The sequence below is a fragment of the Mastigoproctus giganteus genome, chromosome 3 (assembly GCF_048544385.1).
Source record: "Mastigoproctus giganteus isolate SK-2022 chromosome 3, ASM4854438v1, whole genome shotgun sequence".
NCBI lineage: Eukaryota > Metazoa > Arthropoda > Arachnida > Uropygi > Thelyphonidae > Mastigoproctus > Mastigoproctus giganteus.
In genome coordinates this window covers 13,664,672-13,688,253 of record NC_143577.1, presented here as the reverse complement: position 1 = coordinate 13,688,253, position 23,582 = coordinate 13,664,672, and positions in this window count along the sequence as shown.

The window sequence follows — 23,582 nt, the reverse complement described above, 5'->3', positions numbered from 1 at the left end:
TTTCTTACTCCTATTTCTCCATTGGTACTGAGTCAATTGGCCTATCTTGACTCTTAGTTCTTCTATCTTCTGCTGAAGTCTTCTTTCCCAAGCTAGTGGTTCCTTCTGTTTTCGGTTCTTCTGCTGCTGGTCTCTCTCTCGCTTCCCTTCCATTAATCCTCGTGACTGCAACCGCAGCACAATACATGGCTGTGTGCATGGCCTGCAGTGTTGCACCATTGCTGTCGAGGTAATGCGGTATTATGCGCCGATTCAGGTGGTCTGTGACTCTCCACAAGGTTCAATTCGGCCTCTGCTTCGGTATCACGTGAGTCTTTGGGGGATCCATTCCTTCGAATTCTGTTAGGGCCTTCTTCCACTCATCCTTTATTCTGGATATCATGACATCGTCTCTTTCCACTTCAGTTGCTGTGGGTTGTATTCTTCTTGCTCTTCCTCCTCTGGTTCGGTGGTGATATGTTCTTCCTCCTCTGGTTCCGTATTCTTTATCCTTTATAGTTGATCGCTCACGTCCTGCTTGATTTTTTCCAAGATTGCAGGAGCTATCAGGTTCTTCGTGACGATGGTCCTTTTCTGGTCGCTGTTCGGTGACCTGAATATCCGGGAATCGTTCCAGCCACTTGGTATGCAGTCTCGCCCTGTAAGTTGTCATATCGGTCTCCAGCTTCGTTATTTGTTAGTATGCTTGCATGATGTACGCATTCATTTCGATGTTCCCCTTCATGCGTTGGCGTTTCTCCCTTATTATTATTATTGTTGTTGTTGTTGTACTTATATTATTTCTCCGTGATTGGGGGATTTCACTCCGACGGATACTGCTACCAAGTACACTGGGTGGTTGTAATGTCTGGTGTTACTGTTGGTCGAGGAAATCTCTGACTATCCTACAGCTGTTCAGGATTGCAACTTTCTGGAGTTTGTACAAGGAACTCCAAAAAGTCGTAAATTATTATTATCTATATTGTGCAAGGAAACCAGAGGCTTATGCTGCACCAGTCAGAAAAAAAATGAAAGAGAGAGAGAGAGACTGAAAAGTAGAAGGGAATCACCAAGAAAGAGAAGAAAGATGATATCAAGCTCAGGACCCTGGGTGTGCCAAGCCCATACTCACCAGTGTGAGCCCCTGGGGTTATAATGAACGGAAAGAGAAAGACTTTTTTTTGCTTCTTCGATCATTCTTTTTTGCTTAAAATATCATTAATTATAAAATGTTCATTGTTCTATCCATTTGAAGTTTAATTTGTAATTAACACGTTTCCAAGTTTAATTAAAAGAAATAAATTATCTTTCTATTATTAACTTTGATGTTTTGTTTTTTTTTATGGACGAAACTGAAAAATAAAATTGAAATTTAATTTAAAAATCGTAAAGACGTTAGAAATAACAAAACCATTTTTCTTTTCCTATAAATTCTTTACAATTATTTTAAATTAACAATTGTAAAATTCGGCTACTTCATTATTATTATTACTATTAGTGGGGTTTTTTGCAGATTCTAGGTGCCCCCCTTTTGCAGATTCTAGGCCCCCCCCATTCGCCGCTTTGACATCTTATGGTGCGGTAAGCGCCAACGCCGGCTGTTTGAGTGTAGTTGGAATATATGAAGGTGCAATGTTGTTGTTGTTTTTGTTGTTTTTTTTTTTTTGCATTCAGTGGCGGGCGTTAGGCGATTTAGCAACCACGAGGCGACACTGATCAATATGATTTAGCCAACATGCCATATCTTGCCAAAGCAAATAATGGTGTTCATTTTCTTTTCGTGTGTATTGATTGCTTTTCACGATATGGTTGGGTGACACCATTAAAATCTAAACATTCACAAGAAGTAGTTAAAGCTTTGAAATCTATTTTTAAAGAAGTGCCATTTAATATTAATAGTGAGCAAAGAAAGGAATTTACTAATAAACGAGTGCGTGCATTATTCGAATCTAAAAATATTCACTTTTACAGTAGAAGAAGTGAAAAGAAAGCTGCTATGGCAGAAGGATTTATTTGAACATTAAAAGAAAAATATTGATGTGCTGCAAAAATGAGTTAAAACTCATAATAAAAGTGTGCGCTGATCTATCGGTATGGCCCCCAGCAGATGTCACCGTACACAATGAACAAACGGTGTATGCTAAGTTGTATACACCCCTTCCAAAAGTTTCGGTACCCAAATTTAAAGTTGGTGACCGCGTTGTTCTTAGCTATGATACCCATAATTTTGTAAAAGGATTCAGAGGGAATTGGTGTGAGGAGGTATTTTCTATGGCCCAGGTAATCAAAAGACCCCCTTTAGTACATAAGGTTAAACGAAGAGATGGTGAAGTGATAGAAGGTACATCAACTTCAAAAGGTCACTTTTGATAACGAGCTACCGGAAAACGTGTATCTGATCGAGAAAATACTTGGGAAGCGTCCAGCGTGTGGCCATCGTCAGTTACTTGCAAGTGGTTTGGGTGCATCCAACAGTGAATTAAGGCGCCCCCGTAGCCAGGTGGGCAGGAGCAGCAGTGCGTAGCACACCCTTCTTGATTAGACCGGGATTCCAGCCCGTGACAACCAAATATGGAGGATGTGGAAAGGTCAGGGAATGACCACCGCATATTCCTGGAGCAATGTGACCTTAGTTGCTAAAAACCAAATAACAACAACTGTGATTTGGTTTGTCTACTTGCATGAGAGAGAGAGAGAATGATAAACACTTTGGTTTCTCTATTTGCATGTAGAAAGTTTTAGCGGTTGGTTCGTGGAGTGATTCCACATTGCAACTGTTGCATTACAGCCTACGTAAAACTGTATTTCGAATTTGAAGGGTGTGTTGGTAGTGAAAGAGCATTCGATGTTTATAATTAAAATAGTTCGAATTTAATTTTAAATTTTACTTTGAAAAAATATTTTACGCATCAAGTATACACAGAGGTTTCAAAAAAATAACAACCATTGTAGATAAACTTGATAAGACTTCGAGCAAACACACAGGTTTAATTTTTCAGATTTGCAATAACAGGTGGAACTTTGGTGAAGAAAACCTTAACAATACATTTAATTCTATTTTCGGGTCTCAACAACAGATTAAAAGTATTTTATTATTTTCTGTGGGCTCCAGGGTTTCCCCTATCCGCCCCCGAAGAGTAACTGTACATTATTTACAATTTGTGGTTTAGCAAAACATCTTCTGATCCACCAACTTCACAGGAATCATGAGCACCAAATAAGTCTCTTGCCTGAGACCAATGTGGTACAGCCGCACAATTTGACCAAACTGTATATCCATTACTCTTGGAACTCAGATATTACAATATGTTGAAGGCACCAATTTCTACATTAACCTTCACAACTAATACAACTATACAGATAGTTAAAACCTTCTAGTTCGGTTATAGCGAGGTCAGACATATATCTTACAATTTAAGATTTACAATTTATGCACCTTATTAGAGGCCGAAGTCCCAGGACACCGCCCGCCCAGCAGTGAACCTGCCACATCGACTTATATATACTAATCGTTAATATTGCTGATCGCATTGTTACAGAGGGTCCTGTAACAATACGATTAATACCAAGGCAATATATATACACTTATTACATAACCATTCTCAATCGGCAAGTCCTTTCCTTCTGCGGAAAGCCTTTGTGGGGGTGGGTAAGAAACTATTTTTATTACTTCTTTTGGTTGCCCTAATTTTCTTTATATTTTAATTATTATAATTTATCCCCTTTTTTATATGTATGTCCCCGTAGTCCAATCCTCCCACTTTAGCATCTGACTTGTTTGATCTCAGAAGATTACCTGACTCGAAGGGGACCCTAATTATTTTTAAGTATTTCTCCACAGGATTGGCTGAGTTTCGGAATGACAGACTCCAACACATGAATGTAAAATAAAACAATGTTTATTAACATATCATACAGAAACTAATAATAGTGACTTGTTATTTCATTAACCTTTATATGTGTAAATATCTTGTTCAAACTCAAATGTTTCATCATCCGATATCCTATTCTAATACACATTATTATTCATTATGACATGGTGTCTCTTCATGTTCTTTACAGGGACTTCAATAGGTCGTGGTATTCACTTTACATAGATTCTTCCAACTCTTCTTCTGAACAGTCTGTATAACAAACCAACAACTACCAGCCAATGAACTGGCTCACAAAACCCTTCAGAGTTCGTGTCTCAATTTGTACGAAAATTTCATTTATTCAATTAGACACCCTTACTGCAATCAGGTCAACAGGAAATATTAATCAATTCAATTTAACATTACCCTTCAGGACCGTTAATCCTCTATACCTTTATACATATCACTTTTAATTAGCCCCTACTCAAATCAGAAATACTCTCCACAAATCAACTCATAAATAATTCAAAATTCCAACCTTTAACTTCATATATAATATAAAAAAAACTTTCCCAACCCTAAACAATTCTCAATTATCTATTATAACCTCTCCTTCCAGCAAGCATTATTATGAGGAGCTTCACTTCAAATTATAGGCTACGTCCGTCTTAAATACATTACACTTTTATACATATATTCATTGCTTAAATCTCCCTCCTTAACTATATATACTTATTTCTCCTAAAGTCCTCTCCTTAATAAATTAGGTACACCTATTTCGGTAAACTCTATAGCACTTACATGTTTGGCCTGGAACTTTCCTCTCTGCTCGGCTTCCTTTCATATCGGGCATTCAGGTACTGGAATGCGGGGGCGCTCATTTGGGGATCTCGGTGATTTATGGTGTCTCCCTACCGGATACTGCACGGCTGGAATCAATCAGGGTCGTATATTCTTTACCGGTCAGCATTTCTTCTTCCGTGGATAGAGGAGTTGTCTAGTAGGTCAATGGTTCGACCACTCATTCGACTGGCTTTGCCTACATAATTTTCAGGATGTGATTCTTCCTTGCTACGGCTTCCATGCTTACAGGTGAACATTCCTACGGGCTGTCGGGATACGCAGAATTTCTATCATTGCTTCCATCTACCTCAGGGCTGCAGCTATCACCCAAATTAGACTACTGCTCTGCTTTGTATCGTTCTCCAACTCATTCAAATGATTCTCCAGACCGCTTCGAGAACTTCTTCCGACTCCTCCGAAAACTTCTTCCGAATGCCCCGAAACTTCTTCCGAATGCCACGAAAGCTTCTCCCTGAATGCCACGAAAACTTCTTCCTAATCTCCCTCTCAAAATTCCCTCCACTTTCTTCCTGGCCAATAGGAGATCTGCGCATCCCTTTTCCTGTGCTCTCATTTGTCTCCTCTCATCTTCCGTGGGCGGGTCTTCTTCCCAACTTCCGTGGCCTAGAATATACGAGAACCATCTAGAACGAGAGGCGGAAGTTCAGGTTAACTGAGAAACGTCACAGCTCTTCCCGTGACCTCACGCGCGCACACCTGGTGACGTCGCCCACCTCTACTAGCGTTCCACCGTGAAATTTCTAAGAGAGCCAACTTAAGTGCTCTTGGCCCTTACTATGATGCATCTGCCTCTGTCTTAATGGGGATTTGTCACGGTTATTTACTTTTACTGACTCGTCAAAGAATTTCCATACAAACAAACTACAACTAAACAGGGAGTGACTGGAAGGTATTTTTGAATTCCAGAGCTTCTTAACCCATGTTGTTTTTATCAGAAAACCACTATTCGTATTACAGTTAAATTCTCATAATATTTAACAATTTTTATTAATTAATGTAAGGACGGGTCCTTACACCTTGTCGGCAAAGTTAGCCAGTGCCTGATAATTTTCCTTACATTCTAAAAACTTGAAGTTATTTACATCGTAAACTTCGGTCAATGCCTGAAGTTCAAATCGAATGTCTACATAATATCGACATTCTAAGATTTTATGTTGGACTGTCTCCTCTGAGTCACATTTACAAAGAGGAGACGCAGCCAAACCCAAAGTAAATAACTTTGAGTTTAGGCTGCCATGCGCGGATAGAAGGAAAGTTAGGTGAAGACCCGGGTTAAACCAGGGCCTATGTTTTTTGTCAAATTCGGCAACTTGAGGTATAAAAAGGGTAATAATTCTTCCAGTGTTGGCATTAGTCCATTCGTTTTGCCATTCCTGGAGGAACTGGTTTCTTAATCTAGTGTTGTCTTCTTTCACCGGCACGTCCAGGTTTACAGAAAACTGGTTGAACTGTGCCGCAATACTCTTCTTTCTACAATACTAAAAGTAATTGTACAGCACTTCGTATTTAATTGGTAGTTTACCGTTGATTACCTGTAATGTCAACGTTGAAATCGTGCGACAAGCTCTTGAAGTTGTAATCAGAAAGAAACGCTGGGCTTGAGTCAAGATTTTTTCCACCATGACTCTGCGTATAGTGGGCCCCAACCGCTTGCGGCATAACAGACAATAGGAATAAATATGCATTTGTAGTACAGCTTGAGAGTGCAGGGTTTCAGACCACAAGAACCTTTGGTGATTCTCATTATTTTGCCTGTCAGTCTTGATTTTGCTTAGTACAAATTTGTACATATTTAGCACACTTAGTACATAAATGACCTTACACACTTAGTACATAAATGACCTTCTTCCATTGACTGTAAATCCTATCCATAGTTTTGCCGATGATAGCACATTGCATTCCACTTTCCATTTTGAGAAACCTTGTCCTGCTCAATCAGCTTCAACTTCTCGAAAATCTGCTACCAATTCCTGAAATGCCAATCTTCAGGTAATTCTCCAGTGGGGCAAAGACAACTTAGTTGATTTTAATCCTTCTAAAACTCAGCCTTTCTTATATCTTGCAAAAAGGATCCTATGCTTATCTTTGGTGACACTCCGATTTCTAGGCAAAATGATATATCTCTTTTGGGGATTACCCTGACTTCTAATCTCTCTTGGCACAAGCACATTACAAATATTGCTTCCTCTGCATCTAAAAAACTTGGTTTTCTCTTTCGCTCTCGGCGTTACTTTTCTCCCAAACAGCTGCTCACTCTGTATAAATCGCAAATCGGCCCTGCCATGGAATATTGCTCCCACATCTGGGGTGGTGCCCCCAAAACCTCTCTCAGGCTTCTTGATTCCATTCAGAAGAGGGCAGTTAGGTTAATTAATGATTCATCTCTCCACTCGCTGTCTCATAGACGTACTGTTTCTGCTGCATGCTTCTTCTACAGATACTTCCATGGGCACTGTTCTTCTGAATTGGCTTCTATAATTCCCGCTCTCTCTTTCAAAACAGTCCGAACACGTGCCGCCACCAGCCAACATCCATTTACTGTCCAACTTCAAACCCACAGAACCAACTTTTCATCTTCCTCGTTTATTCATTCAACTGCCGTTTTCTGGAACGACATTCCTTCATACGTATTTCTTCAAAATTACAGTCTACAGAAGTTCAAGTCCAATATCAACAAATATCTTCTTTCGTCTTCTCAACCTCCAACCCAAGCACGGTACTAAGTACTATAGGTTATAATACCTCTCGTGTTTGGGGTTCACATAATAAATAAAACAAAAATAAAAAAAAACATATTTAGCAAAGATAATCAATTGAAGTTTGTTATCTAAGATTATATGATTAATCGTACAAATACCCCTAGGTATTTGTACGAGTTAACTAATTTTATTGATTGTTCTTTAATCTTAATACTTGCAGGTCTATTTGGGTCTAATTTTCCTTTGAGAAGAATTTTTGTTTTGGAACAGAAATTGTCAATTTATGTGTACTACACCACTCCTCTAGGTCTGATACGACTTCATTAGCACCGATTTCAAGTTGTTGTCTGGAATTCAGAAAATGGGATAATTAAACCGTCTACTAAGCGATCTTAGTAGTGCTCTCAACAACAGATGGTAGCAGCAAGGATTCCAGTTCGAGCATAGCCCAAAGGAAAAAATAAAATAAACTGAAAATTAAATTCTGAAATACAACTAACGCCATCTACTGAGTGAAAATCAAACGAATGCCCGAAAAATAAACCATGGCCAAACAGGCCATGATCAAGTCAAACGCGTGTACTGAAAAGCATTTCGTTCAAATGGCCCTCCCCATACCATAACCACTCCACAAAATAGACCTTCCCAATGCAACGCCACATAATTAACGTTAGACACATTAAAACCAACAAAGGATGGTTTTAATACGTCTGGTTTTTTTTTTTTTTTAGGAGCATTAGCAACTAAGGCCATATTGCTCTGGGATATGCGGTGGTCATTTCGTGACCTTTCCGCACCCTTCGTATTAGGTGGTGACGGGCTCGAACCCCGGTCTAATCAAGAAGTGTGTGCTACGCACTGCTGCTCCTTCCCACCTGGCTACGGTGGCGCCTAATACGTGTGGTGGGTGATGCTTTGTAATCATGCCATCCCTACACAAGATAAGTATGCTGTTTATCTATTCTCCCTCTTTATTAGATGAACAGTCTTAAATAAGTTTAATTTCTAACTCCAAAAGTTCCTCTGCAGAACGAATAACTTCGGTTTACCAATGTAAAGAGGGAGGGGGAAGGGAAAGTGGTTTGTGAAATGGTAACTGGAACCGAAATTTTCCCAAGACCTCCTGCAAACTGTATGAAAAATTAAATAATAATTGTTGAATTCTATTCGTCCGATTTTAATGGTATTTGGGATGGCTGGACAAATGGTTTTAAATGATTCAAATGTAAAATTTCATCAAAATCCGTCCATGGGAATGGAATTGTTGCATGCGAACGGACTGTCAGACAGACAAACATACAGACAGACGACGGATGAATATAGTGAAGACAAAGGTGCTTATGGATATATGCTAACCCGCATAAAAACAAAATAACTATCTTGATCACTGGAATACAGATACAAAATATTTTCGTTCGTTCTCATCTGCTCTTCTACCAGAAATGGAATCAGATATCGTATTACTGTTATGTGTCTGAGATGTCGGGGATTTAACCCCAGGGGCTCACATCTGGTGAGTATGGGTTTGGCACACCCAGGGTCCTGAGATGGATATCATCATTCTTCTCTTTCTTGGTGATTCCTCTCTCTCTCAGGGTAATTTTTAATTTTTTTTTTTTCGCCTTGTATATTACAAAAGTAAAAGTAATACTAGATAGTATATCACAAAAGAATTTATTTATTTTTATTTATTTATTAATTTTTTTTGCAAATGACCACATTCCAAGGCTACACAAACAACGAATTAGTTTAGAAATGGAAGATTTACCTGTATGATGTCTTGTAGAACACTTCAGTGCTAATATTCTCCGTAACTAATAGATTACGTGTATCCGCCCCCTCGTAGACAAGATCGGCTATCCAATGCACCCCGGAATCGGAGACCCTCGGACCCCAAGCCCGATCCCAAAATACATCGAATCACCGCCCCTATCTTTGAGCGAGAGAGAGAGAATACAATACATCCGTATTTTAAAAACATTTTCGGGCTTGGGGTCTTCGATTCTGGGGTCCATTGGATCGCCGATCTTGTCTACGAGGGAGAGGAATACATGTAACGTATTTGTATACTTATTCAACTACAGAGAGTATCAGCACTGTAGTGTTCTACAAGACTTCATAAAGATAAATCTTTCATTTCTAAACTAATTTATATAACGTAGAACGTCTTGAGCCATTGCTGCTGTTAGCTATTAATTAAAAACAAACAACAAATGTATAAAAATAATCAACGGGGAGAAACAGATATGGGTTGGGCACTATTCGACATTTGTCCTGACCTTCGGCTTTATCTCTTCTTTCTTCCCTTCGTATGCCTTTTGAAGAGGTTGAGAAAAGTAACGAATTTATTTCGTTATCGGAATAGTTTCATAAACATCACAGAAAATAAAAGATAAAAAAATAGCAAGTTCCACCTTTAAAAGATAAGAATATACACATTTTTACCAAGGACTTTCCACCCCTCTCCCCCTTCGGCAGAAACCTGATGGGGGAGATTGTTTGCTACATCATACACCACCATAAGTTGTTTAACTATTAGTGATGCAATATTAAAGACAGAACTAATATTACCAATACATCGTGTGAAAATATTTGCCATCCCTTGATTCGACCTCTTGCTAAAATTTTCAACTGCCTCGCATACTGGAATTAACCTTGTTTAAAGTTTCAAAGATGTCTACTAAATAGGACAGTTTGACATACCAATTATCATCTACAAGTAACGTACAAAATTCTTCTTGCTTTTCAATGGCAAAGAAAGAATGAATCTCATCCTTCAATTCAAATACTCTTGACAATACTTTGCCTCTAGGAAGCCATCTTGCTTCTGTATGAAAGAGAAGATAACACGTTTTGCCCCAATTTCTTCACAAAGTTTGGCAAAAAGACGTAATTTAAGAAGCCTACTTTTTTATATAGTTAACCATTTTCACAACTGTGTCTAGCACATTTTTCAGATGTTTTCCCCGTCAGCACTTCACGATGAGGAAAGCAATGTGTTGTTATGATATCACTGTTAACTTTCTTCACTAAAGATGCAAACCCTTTCACTGAGCCGACTATTGATGGAGCACCATCTGTACAAATTCCCACACAAGATTTCCAGCACAAACCATGAATTTCCAAGTAGCTACTTAGTGCATTGAAAATACCTTGGCTTGTCGATGTTGTTTCAAGTTCTTTACAGCAAAAAAAAACTGATCTACTATTTTATCGTTATGGACAAAGAGAATAGTTATTTTGTGACAGTATTTTTCATTAAATGTTGCTGAGTTCTCTTCAAGTTACAAGAATGGATAAGGCTTACGTCGTGTCTCTGTTTTTCATGATAAACAAAAGTAGAAGGCCAAGATGATTATGGAGGTAAGCTAATTTTAATCCATCTAATAAACGAAGCGCAAACGGCAGAAGCGAAGCGTTAAATAGAGAAAACGTAATTGTATTTTTAAAAGGTTAGAAAGTTGGCAATCAGAAATAATCTAAAAACTTATTGCTCGTTGTACTGTAATTCCAAAAGAAAAAAAACTGTTTGGTTGAACTTAAAAAAAAGTAAAAATTTATATGTTGATTTGTCCAAAGGCATTATAAACGTTATTTAATTACCTCAAATGCCCTCTTGGTTTTAAAGGATATTTAACAGAAATTTTGAACGCGGTGATTTATGGGAAACGAAGTATATAAATGCTGTGATTTATTACTTCAAGTTGAGGGAAAACTATGCGACATAAAATACTGGTTTCATATCTATACAATAGTTTTCTTTAAATTTACATATTTGGATATTTACTTAGGTAAAGTAATCATTCGAATTTCGTTCACCGTCATCATTCTTCTCTTTCTTGATGATTCCCTTCTCTCTCTCTCTCTCAGGGTCACTCGGAATTTTTTTTTTAGCTGGTACAGCATAAGACTCAGGCTTCCTTGGTATTTTTATATGGCTAATAATAATAATATCATTGCGTTTTTATTATACACACACAGAAAATTTAAGGTGATACGTTTTATAGTGTTTGAGACAAAATGCGTTTTAAACTGAGACGTGTGCTGTATACAAATTTGCTCGTGTTCTTTCTCAAAATGTACATAAATTCGTATTTGTAAAATTTTAAAATTTCTAGAAGGGGTTGTTCTGCAGCAATCCCTTCTAGAAATAGGCGTGATTAGCACTGTTCAGGTTTATTCCTGAAAGGCGAGAGAACGTGTCTGGTTGGTTTACTTGCGGTAGCATAACGATTGGATGGGGGGGGGGGGGAATTCGACAGGAACATCCTGTTGAATGACTCCTAAAGTGGAGGCATCTCTCTCCCTCCCTCCCTACCTCTCAGGAAAAAGCAGTGTGCTCCGCCTACGCCTACTCAGCAACGTTCGCTCGTTAATCCAACCATTTGACGAGTTCACATAACCACGTGACCTTCTACTACCAATCACTGGTTTCGCTTAACGCTTGGAAGTTGCAAACGAAGTAGCAGCAAAATAAATGTGCGCATGTCACTGTTTTCTTGATTGAAGAAAACAAAACATCGACGTTTCAGTAAATGTAGTATTGGCAGAATAATAGTTTTATAAAGGATAACAGCATATCTGTAGTTTTTGAACTTGTAGGTGTTCCGTTTGATAAATCCCAGTGTTTTGAATGCTTTGCTAGTGATTTTAAGGACACGGGCATTTAAGGACAATTTAGCACTGCTGGAGAAGAGAATCCCCAAGTCGTTAACTTGGTCACACCTTTCGATGATCACAGAGTTAAAAGTGCACTCCGTATTTATTAGTTGTGGAGATTTGCAGGATGAGAAAGATTATTTTGCACTTCGAGGGTTTGGCAGACAAGCCATTCAGAGATAGCCACAGAGAGAATTTATTAAGGGCGCATTGAAGCTGTTGGGTATGGGTTACCTTCTTCACTGCTGAGTAGATCTTAAGATCACCTGCATAGAGAGCAACTTGAACATTGGAGGTGTACACGAAAGAAGGAAGATCATTTATGAAAACAATGAAAAGTAGAGGACCTGGGGAGGGAGCCTTGAGGTACCTCACTTAGTGGTATAAAATGGTCGGAGTTCACTTGATTGATGATAACGCTCAAGGAACGATGCGTAATATAGCTGCGTAGCCATGAGAGCAAAGGGTCACGTATACCACACAGCTTAAGTTTTTCCAGAAGTTGTTCGTGCGGGACTTTATGAAATGCCTTCGATATATCTGTGTAAACTGCATCAACTTGAAGGTGATTATCAAGAACTTCAGACGTGTATTTCCAGAAAGGAAGCAATTTGTGACTACTGACTTGCCACTGCCAAAACCATGTTGATTTTGATCAATGAAAGGCCTGAAGATTTCGAAGAGATGTTTGTGTACTGCTGTGTCGAGGAGTTTAGCCAGGCTGTTTTTTGCAAGGATATGGGTCAGTAATCAGTTACACCATTTTTATCACCTTTTTTGAAAATTGCAACTATATTGACCTGTTTAAAGTGCTTTGGATATTTCCCCAACCTGAGAGACAGATTGAACATCCGATATATGAAGGGTTTTAAGGTGGTGACAGTCAATTTCCAAAATAAAACGACTATACTGGACCTCTAGTATAGTCGTTTTTCATGCTTTTTAATGCTGAATTTAAATCTTCATCTGTGATAGAGGTTGATGAGGATATCATCTTTAACAGGTGTGAAGTAAGGAAAGGAGGCAATCAAATTATACGTTAACCGTGAGCTGGCTAAAGGAAAAATTCCATACAAGAAAGTGAACCCTCATTTTCCTTTACAACTTGATCCCGAATTGTGGCTCGATTTCGTCACAAGATTTAACCGTAATCCTATGCCAAACTCAGATCTAGTTATACTAACAGAGCCCATCCAGCAAGAAGTGTTGAACAACATTCAGATTACAAAACAACAGCTGATCGTAGCCATCAATTCTCTACCTGCCTCGTCAACCACCGGTGATGATGGAGTTCCCCAATTCATGCTCAAATGCCTAAGTCCGTACATTATTCAGCCATTTTTAATTATTTTCAACCAGTTACTCTCGAACAAAATTTTTACTCTCGAACAAAATTTTCCCACAGCAGTGGAAAAACTATCTCATCAAACCTTTAGCCAAAGTTCAGTCGCCATCGAAACCTAAACACTTCCGACCCATCTCCAACTCCTCCAGCCTGCTGAAGCTCCTGGAGAAGACCTTACTCGCCATCCTCACTAAGCAGATCTTGCCCAGTACTCCAGCCCAAATTCACTACTCCCTTCCAAACAGATCAACGATCACCAATCTGCTAGCCACCACGAATACTATCTTGTCAGCATTGGAGAATAGGCAGGAACTAGCTGTGACTTACTTAGACATTGAGGCTACATTTGATGCCGTCCAAGTAAACCAACTTCTCACTCTGCTGGAATGCCACTTCCAGATCACAGGGAACATATTATGCTTTCTCTCCTCTCTTCTGAATAACAGAGTTATAAAGCTTCATACAGGAGATCGCACCCTTACTAGATCCGTCACCGCAGGAGTCCCACAAGGAGGGATCCTTTCGGGCCTTCTGTTTTCATCCATTATCTTCCCACTGGTTGCTCATTCTCGATGTCTACTGAGCTATGCGGACGATATCAAGATACTCACTCTCATCATCCCCGGTCAAGACCTAGATCTGGTAAAAGTGGAAATTAACAACACTCTCACCACAGTCACATCTTACCTCTGCCAGTTTGGGCTCAAGATCAATCCTGCTAAGTCCGAATTCATGGTGTATTCGTTGAAGCAAACTCCTTCTCTCCAGCCTTCGGTCGGCAACACCCTCATCCCAATTGTGTCCAGCCATCGTGATCTGGGCTTGTATTCGACCCAAAACTTCCATTCAACGCCCACATGGACATACCTCACACGTGCTTCAAGACTCCGGTGGATAGCAAAATAACATCTCCTTCCTATCACAGATAAAAAGATAACCGTGAGGTACATAAGAACAGTTATCTTTCCACCTTTACTCTATGCTGCTGAAATTTGGGCGTCAGCGGCACCGTCAATAAAGAAACCACTCTTTGCCACAGAATTCTGGCTCCTAAAGTGGGCCAACAGGAAGCACAACCTTCCAGCTCTGATTCGTACCACGCAGCTTGCCAACTCTCTCGGAATTCCACGGCTTCCGACCTTGGTCGACGACCAACGCCTCCTAGCAACAGTCAAGATGATAACAGGCATAATGGCAACACCTTCATTCTGGGATACCTGTGGCTGGAGGATCCCCCCCCCCTGCTGCCCTTAGGGCCAATCCCGAGCTCTACTCGCATTCAGCACGACTCCATCTCTCGGACAGGTTCCTTCCTCAGCAGATGCTCAAGCAAACCCAGGCACTGGACGCCGACCTGAACAAATTCGCTGCTGACCGGACTTACCGGAAAAAAATTATGACGAGTAGGACTAATCAGCAATGACTGATGTGTACCTTGCATCTGTTCCTGATTGATTGAGCTGGTGCTCTTATCTCGATGTTAAGCCAGCTCAATCAGATTTAACTCTCGTAAGGAGTTCTCTCCTTTGTATTATAATATGTTTTCTTTGTAAAATTACCTTTTTGTAAATAATTGTTCAATTTTCCCGGAAGTTTGGGAAACTGTAAACCCCTGGCTTTATGGCCGTGAAGGGTAATAAAGATTATCTCTCTCTCTCTCTCTCTCTCTCTCTCTCTCTTACTAATTATAGCTCTGTGGTATCAGTCTATTAAGACGAAACATGGGATATTAACATAACAAGGATATATTAACCATTTGTACCATAATTATTTACACATTCTAAATTATTCATGATTATCATAATCTTACAACACAGTAATTATTATTATACATGAAATGATGTCCGCTCTTAATCATTCTTCTTTAGCAATTCATAAACTTCCCTTATGTTTTCAATACAAAATATTAAATATTCTATCCTATACACTTTTATATGGTCATATATATATATATATATATATATATATCCTTTCCAACATATACTGAATAACTCCAATAAATTTTCACTCTCTCTTACATACTCTATGGAGTAAATTTCTACTGAATACACTTCAGTAGAAGTGTTCGTACATGTAGTCTCGTACGGAGTTCGTACATGTAGTCTCCAGCAAATCCAATCTATTCGAAGCATTGATAGTAACGGTCAAGATCAACTCTTGCTTATTAGATCTCGGTGCAATTTATACACCCCCAACCCCAGATGCTCAGACAATCAATGATATTGCATCCTGGCTAATAAATACGCTTCACACATCTGCTATCCACCTCATCTGTGGAGATTTTAACTTACCAACAAATCTCCAACATCTTCATGAGTCACTTATGGCTAAGATTGCACCTAGTGGCCTAAGGATCATAAACGAAGGCCCAACTAGAGGTCTTCATCGCCTGGATCTCATATTATCGTCTGGTTCCTGTTGCGTCGACATTAAACCCGAAACTCACTTTGAATCCGATCATGAACCCATCGTAGTCCTATTGCAGCTCCCAACGCCCAACTTTAATGTCTCCCACTACGTCAAAAGGAAGATCATCATCTCTCCCACCTTCCTACAACCGAACAGATGCCTTTATGCAACAAGATTAATTCCCTGGGAAGTTCTCGAATCAGGAGATCCGGAACTGGCTCTAGACATATTAACTAGATGGTTGCACACTGTTACTATGTTCTCAGCAGCTAAACAGGTCAGTATCTCCGCTAGAACTAATGCTTGGTGGTCTTTGGAGCTAAATTACAGTTTCAAGTGCAAACAGTACCTCCATAAACAATGGAAACAGTCTGGTACAGCATATGACCGAACTCAGTACTCCAAAGCTAGAGCACTGTTTAACAGACTGAAATCGCAAGCCATTAAAGAATATACTGACAAGACCTTATCCAAAGGCAAAGTGCCATATACCCGTAACTCTGAACCAGATTCTAATTTCAATCCAGTTGAATGGATCAACTATGTAGCCAGATTCCAAGACAACATCACACAACCATATGATTACCAACCAGACCCCATTTCTAGTCCAGATGATGAGCTGTTTTCCATTCAAATCGATCGACAGCAGCTTCGTCAAGCCATCAACTCGCTGCGTCCGTCATGCACCGCTGGCATCGATAAAGTCCCGCATTTCATCGTAAAGTGCCTCAGTCCATATATCCTTGATCCTCTGCTCTACTTGTTCAACTCCATCCTCTCTCATAGAGTGTTTCCTGCATCCTGGAGCAAATACACTCTCGCCCCACTACCTAAAGTTCAACTACCAAGCCAGCCGAAGCACTATAGACCGATTTCCACTGCATCCACGCTCCTAAAGCTACTGGAAAAATTCCATCTTCCGCATATAACACGCCATCTTCTTCCACAATCATCAAAACAACTCCATTATGTTCTCCCTAATAGATCTACTGTCTCCAACCTTCTGGCAATCCAAACGGAAATTTTAAATGCATTTGAGGCCAAATCAGAAATGGCGGTTGTTTATGCTGATATTGAAGCTGCTTTTGATAGCCTCAACATCTCAGCTCTTCTGAATCTCCTAATCAATTTCTTTCGGATCAAAGGTGACGTTTTCGCTTTTCTGCACTCGCTCCTCCGGAATAGAACAGTGTACCTCACTCATCGTAACCTCTGCTACACCCGATCCATCAATGCTGGTGTGCCGCAAGGTGGCGTTTTATCGGGGTTACTTTTTACCGCCCTCCTTATTCCGTTTGTGTGTAACAGAGATGATGTCATTACCTACGCCGACGATATAAAGTTCCTAACGGAAATACCACCATCAGCCGACAGGGGAGTGATCACATCGGAAATCTGTAATAAGATCACAGCTTTCTCTAGCCATCTCAACCATTTCGGTCTCAAACTGAACCCCCAAAAATCCGTTATTATGGTTTTTTCTCTGAAGAAGTGTCCCACATCCATACAACCCTCACTGCAGGGTGCAGTTATTCCAAGTGTTACTAAACACAAAGATCTCGGTGTAACCTTCGACCCAAACCTTAGGTTCAACTGTCACATCGAATGCGTTCTACGCAAGATCAACCGAATGCGCTGGATTGCCCGTCAACATCTTCTTCATAACACAGACGCAAGAACCACAATCAGATATCTGGAAACCATTGTGTATCCTACCTTTCTGTATGCCTCTGAAATATGGGCATCCGCAGTACCTTCTCTCATGAAGCCCATCTTCGCCAGTGAATACTGGATATTGAAGTGGGCAACCCACAAACATCGACTACCCCCTCAGCAGAGGACCACTAGCATGGCCGACCAACTCCAAATCCCGCGGCTGCCTCAAATAATCAGCATGAGGAGAACTGTGACCACAGTCAAAATGCTGGTTGGCAAAATCAACTCCCCTGACTTCTGGGATATATGCCAGTGGCATGTTCCACTTCCTTCCTTACGAGCCACCCCTCTTCTTCAGCTACAACGGAACAGACTGAAGATCAGTGACAGATTCGTACCTGGACAAGTACTTCCTACAGTACAAGCCCTGCTAATGATCGGAGTTGACCTGCAGAAATTCGCTTCTGATCGCAATTACAGGCGCTCGTTGGCCGAACTTGTTCCCCTTTTGTTTGGCCCCTGATGTCGACTGTTACCGATATCTCCACTCGGTATCTCCTATGAGGCGCATAACGGCACGTCGCTGGAAAATCGATGAACTGTCTCACAAGAAAATGCAATACCGAACATCAATTTGGCATTGTGAAATATTCTGACTTGTGTGAATATGCTTAAACATGTGCTTTGTACATATGAACGTGCACATACCTTGGTGTACTGGCTGCCTCACAACTATGTACATTGTCTGTGTACAACTATCTATTGAATGTACAACTATCTATTGAATGGCTAATGCTACATTTTTAATTGTTATGTAATCTTTTATACTGCACAAATTTTTATACTGTACATATTTTTATATTACCCCATATCATTGTCAAGCTCCTGGCTGTGGCGGGCATATTATTGTATCTGTATCTTTACTGTACAATAAAGATTTTCTTTTTCTTCTTCACTCCGTTAATAGCAAATAGACAATTCATGATACCAACTCTTTTACTTTTAACACATTTCATTAAGTTTCTTATCAATACCTCTAATAACAGATGGGTAACGGACTAGCTCACTCTCCTTCTCTCTCTCTATTTCTATTATATCTTATTCCTATCCTTACAATATAGTAGTCATCACGTTACAATACTTCTCAAACTGTCCTGTCCAATTTTCTCCCATGGATTTCTTTATAACACAGTTCTCGTTAGTAAAATTCACTAAACTGACTTACTTGATCTCTTCCCACTCTACCTGGAAGAGTAGTTTATTTCTGGTCCTTCCGGTCTTTCACAGGTGCCTTCTCTCCGATTTCCTCTCTGATCCGCTAGGCTTACTGCTCTTTTGTGCCTTCACGTCGATCTTCCCACACTCAGGACTTTCTCCAGGTCATTCTGCCTTTCACTATTACCTTTACCCACTAAACTATCGTGATCGGACTTTCCGTACGTATTTCCCGCACTCCCAAAAATATCTTTCTGCCACCCTCTTGCGCCTCTCCCCGGGATTCTCCTCCAGACCCTTCCCTTCAGGTTTCGGGACTGTTTTCTCTTGGGCTCTGGCTATCATCTGCTCCCTACATCACCTTTCTGTTATTTTCACTCCTTTTTTTTGTCCGATCATTAGTTATCTCTCCATCTTCATCTTTAATTTCATTCGCTCAATTTTTTTCTACGTCGTCCCGACCCGCGTCTGATCGGTCGAGCTGTCTTCATTGTGTCGAGAACATCCGGGCGCTAAGCAATCTCAACAACTATCCTTGGGATGACCATTTCTATTTACCTCTTTCGTCACGCTCTATTTCAAGTTACCGCCCTTGAAATTATTGAGAGTACTTTCCGAGTCGGCCCGTTTGTACTTTGTTATGATCTCGAACACGGTGTGCTCTCTGATCTCGGGTCTTCCCTTTGGATGGAGTCCGAAACCGTTCTAGGGTGTGGGCGTTATTTTGTACCCTGCTGCTGTAAGTTCGGTACAACCCTACATTCTGTAAACAAGAACCACATCAAAATTGGCCTTCCCATTGTACTACCTATCGGTCAGCGCCCCTCCTGCTGCTACGTTAATCCGGTCCCTATTAAAATGTACACAGCGCAAGCAAATCTGCAGTGTGCTTGTCTGTTTTAAACATTAGATATTTTTCAAAAAAAAAAAATGGTAAATTTCAATATCCTAAATATATGTAAGAATAGTTCTTACAGGTTAGTCTTTCTTCTCCAGTTGTTGATCTCAGGTGATTTTTAATCAATTTGAGTTTATTCCAGGGCCTTTCACGCTACTATTATAGGCAGGGTAAGAAAAATTTGTAACGCTATTTCTCTGTTCGGATAAGTTTCGATAAGACAAATACCCCTGAATACCTGTGTGTGTGTGTGTGTGTGTGTGTGTGTGTGTGTGTGTGTGTGTGTGTGTGTGTGTAGATATAAAGTTAAAATCATTGGATCTATAGCATTAAATACTATATGTATTTCTATTTAAACTTTTCACAAATGTAATAATTCACAAATTATTACATTGCCTGCACAAAAATGGATATGCTAACAAATGGACGGGACGGGACGGGACTGTCCCAGGAATGACGAACGTTCACAGCATGGGCACTTCAACTGCTGCTGCCGACGCCATAAGGCGATCCTATTCCTGTGCTCACTTGCACAGGGCTTTTACTCCTCTTCCTGGGCGAGGAAGAGATGGGACTGCTGTGCTGTTTCCTCTCCCCCTCGCCCACCCCTCTTTTCCTCCTGGTGCGGCATTGGCATGCTCCACTGACCTGGGGTCGTCTTCCCTATTGACCCCATATTTCTGACTTCCCCCCCCAGCCTTCAGTCTCCTTCCCACTCTGACTAAACATCATAGCGTATGCTCCACACTATAAAAATTTTAATATTCAAATCAAGTCACGCATGCCATTTTGGCCTGTAATAATCTCTTTAGCGTCTTACCCCGAAAATCGCCGCGTGTTACATTATTTTATTTATTTATTATTTTTTTTTTATTTACATAGACCCTTGCTCGCTGAAATCTCAGGAAACTAGGTGGCAGGGGCTGCAAGAGCAAAGCTTCATACTGCTGTCTACCCGGTCTGCCTCCACGGGACCAAGTGTGGGCAACGTTCGGCCTCATTAGGGGTCCAGCGGCTAAATGGCCAGATGAACAACGATACACAACACTACACCTACAAAATCCATACACTTTTAAATCTGTGGCCTTTACAGTGAACTGGTTCACCTACAACGAAGCAACGTGGAGATGGGGAAACCCCTGGTGCCGTTAGACATCAATACACTTTACACTTCGAGGTTATGAGAGAGACAGGAAAGAAAGGAAAGAGATTAGTAAGCAAGAAAAGCAACAGGAAAGAAATGGCGGACCGACTTCTTTGGATAGAAGCCACTTTCGGTGTGTCTCTCAATAAAAAGCAGGAAAATAAGAAGGGAAACATCCGCGGGATGCGGCAAATGATTAAGAAATTGATGAAAACCCCAGACAGTAACTAAATTAAAGCTGTAAACCTAGTATTACAGAAATTAATATTAAATTTAATGAGACGCTACTACGGATAGAGAGAGCATCAACCAATCACCAACAGTTGGATATCACTGTCCATGCTTACTGCAAGTAGCTTATTCCTGGATGTTTTATTTTTCTTAATTGTTTTATTTCTCTTTCTTTAATGATAATTATTTTAACATTTTATCTAATTAAGTATATGATTTTTTTAATTTTTTTTAACTTAATTATTTTGTCCATTTAAATATTTTTATTATAAAATTGTTAACTATGCTAGTCCCTTTGGGGAAAGTTTTTTTTTTTTTTTTTTCGGTATGCCAGCCTGGTCATACGAAAAAAAACAAACAAAAAAAAACGTATGCACCCATACGGCTTGCGCTTCTTCCTATGGGTGCTGGTGATAATACATTTAGTTTAGTACGCATATAATTGGGCCCGCCTCCTCGTGGCGTGGACAGGCTGTGAGAAGCAGCCTTCCTGGTGATCGCTGCTTCCTGGTAGCTTAGAGGCCTGAAACAACTAAACAACACAAACATAGCACTACACTCGTTTAGGGACCGCCTTACATAAACTAACACATGTCCTGGATGTAGCAGCAGCTTTCGACAACATCTCCATCCCAGCTTTGGCGATAACTCTGAAGGAGTATTTTCTTATTACAGGAAACATCTTAGACGATACTTCAAATAAGGCGAGTTACTGCAATTAACGGGAAACAAACTGCAACTTACCGTATCAAAAGGAGAATACAACAAGGGGGCGTTTTGAGCACCATTTTCTTCTCAATGGCACTAGCATTAATTTTAGTGTAAAATTGCAAACAGTTCATTGCATATGTAGATTATTTGAAACATTTTGTGACCTCTAAAGAGCAAAAACTGCACTCCACTTATGGGAGGAAGCAAACAAGACGATTAAGAAACTAGAAGGATACTTACACTACATTGGTTTGAAACTAAATAAAAAGAAAACTGCCCAAATCACCTTCACCAACAAAAAGAACGAAAACGGAATTACAATCTTTGTCAATAATACCAGAGTTCAAAAAGCCCCCTGACATGTCAACCTTGGTCTTAAATGGGATGAAGGATGAGCCTTCATACCACACTTCGAATATACTAGAAAGAAGACGTATGCAGCACTCTGGAACACTACACAAGAACTCGCTGTTATCCGAAGCCCTCTTCTAATGATCCAATACATTCGTAATTTCATTTACACCAAATCCGCATCAACTATCTGGTCATCAGTCCCTGAGAACAACATCCAAGGCTTTCCTATTTAGCCATCTTAGGAGCCAGTATTCCACCCCAGCGGGTGTGGAATACTTGCTGCTGATATGGCTAAATAGAATAGCCAAGAAACATCTTAATGGTTGCAAAATTATTAACAGAGAGACTATGAATTCGATGACACCAAATAACTGAAACAAGTCTTACTCGTAGGTATCACTCATTTATTTAACACAAACTTAATTAGCTTTCAACTCTCTGCGGAGGAGGTCAAGATCGCTGTTGACCTCATGATGTTCGATAATACATTTTATACATCTTTTTAATCTATGATTAAATATACTCAATTAGATAAGCATACCGTGTTGGCTCTTCACCACTTTCAAATATGCACAGATTTCCAGCGCATTATTAAAATGAAATTCTGAACAAACTGCTTATAGAAATTGAGCAAAAAAAAAAAAAAAACCGGGGGCACGTTTTAAAAATTCATACCTTGAAAGTATGTTTTCTGCTACTTCTAAAATGTAAAAATAATTCGAATAACACTTTTCATAGGAAATTAGCAGAGTTAAATCCATTATAGCCATATTTGTTGATATTTTACTAGAATGTTTTAAAATGAGCATCCGGGCCTTCTGATGTGTTTTTGCTGTCCACAACAATTTAATCTGATTTTATAATGCAATAGTTTTAACTGCTGAGAAACAAGCTTTGCATTATCAACGAGTTGCCACTCTTTGCACTATATTCAAGCAGACCGATACGATAATTAAATATATCGCGAATTTCTAGGGGTATGAAGTAGTGCATTGCCAGTGCAACCCGATGAAAAAGATATAGTTTGTCTATACCTTTTCATTGGGCTCTTTTCAATGCTGCCAACATTAAAACTATTGCATTCTTTTCCGCAAAAACCTGTGGAATGAGATGGTAATCCTGTATTCATCTTATTTCATGTAGCATTACTGTCTATAAATCTTTTTTTTAAGAATACAATAGATAATAAATGCTGTTTACTCGGATTCAGAGGATTAAAAAGTTCGCATAATTGTTAATACTGAAAGACGTGCTTTAAAATTAAACGTAATTGCTAATTTTATTATGCTACTATATTGGCTGTAAATGATTGCAGATGTCTCTTTTGTGTCTTCTTTATCATGCTAAATTTTTCAGGAGGGTACAGTGTATTTCTTAAAGTAGTAAGAAGTTCAAAAATAATATATATATATGACTTACCAAAAGAATAAAGCACCAGTGCCTCCTCTGCTATCAATTAATTTTGCCTTCTGAGCGGTGTACTTTAAACAACACTTTATCTTAATCACAATACCGTCACAGTGGCCAGAACAGTTCAACACTCCGTTGGGAGGAGTTTAGCCAA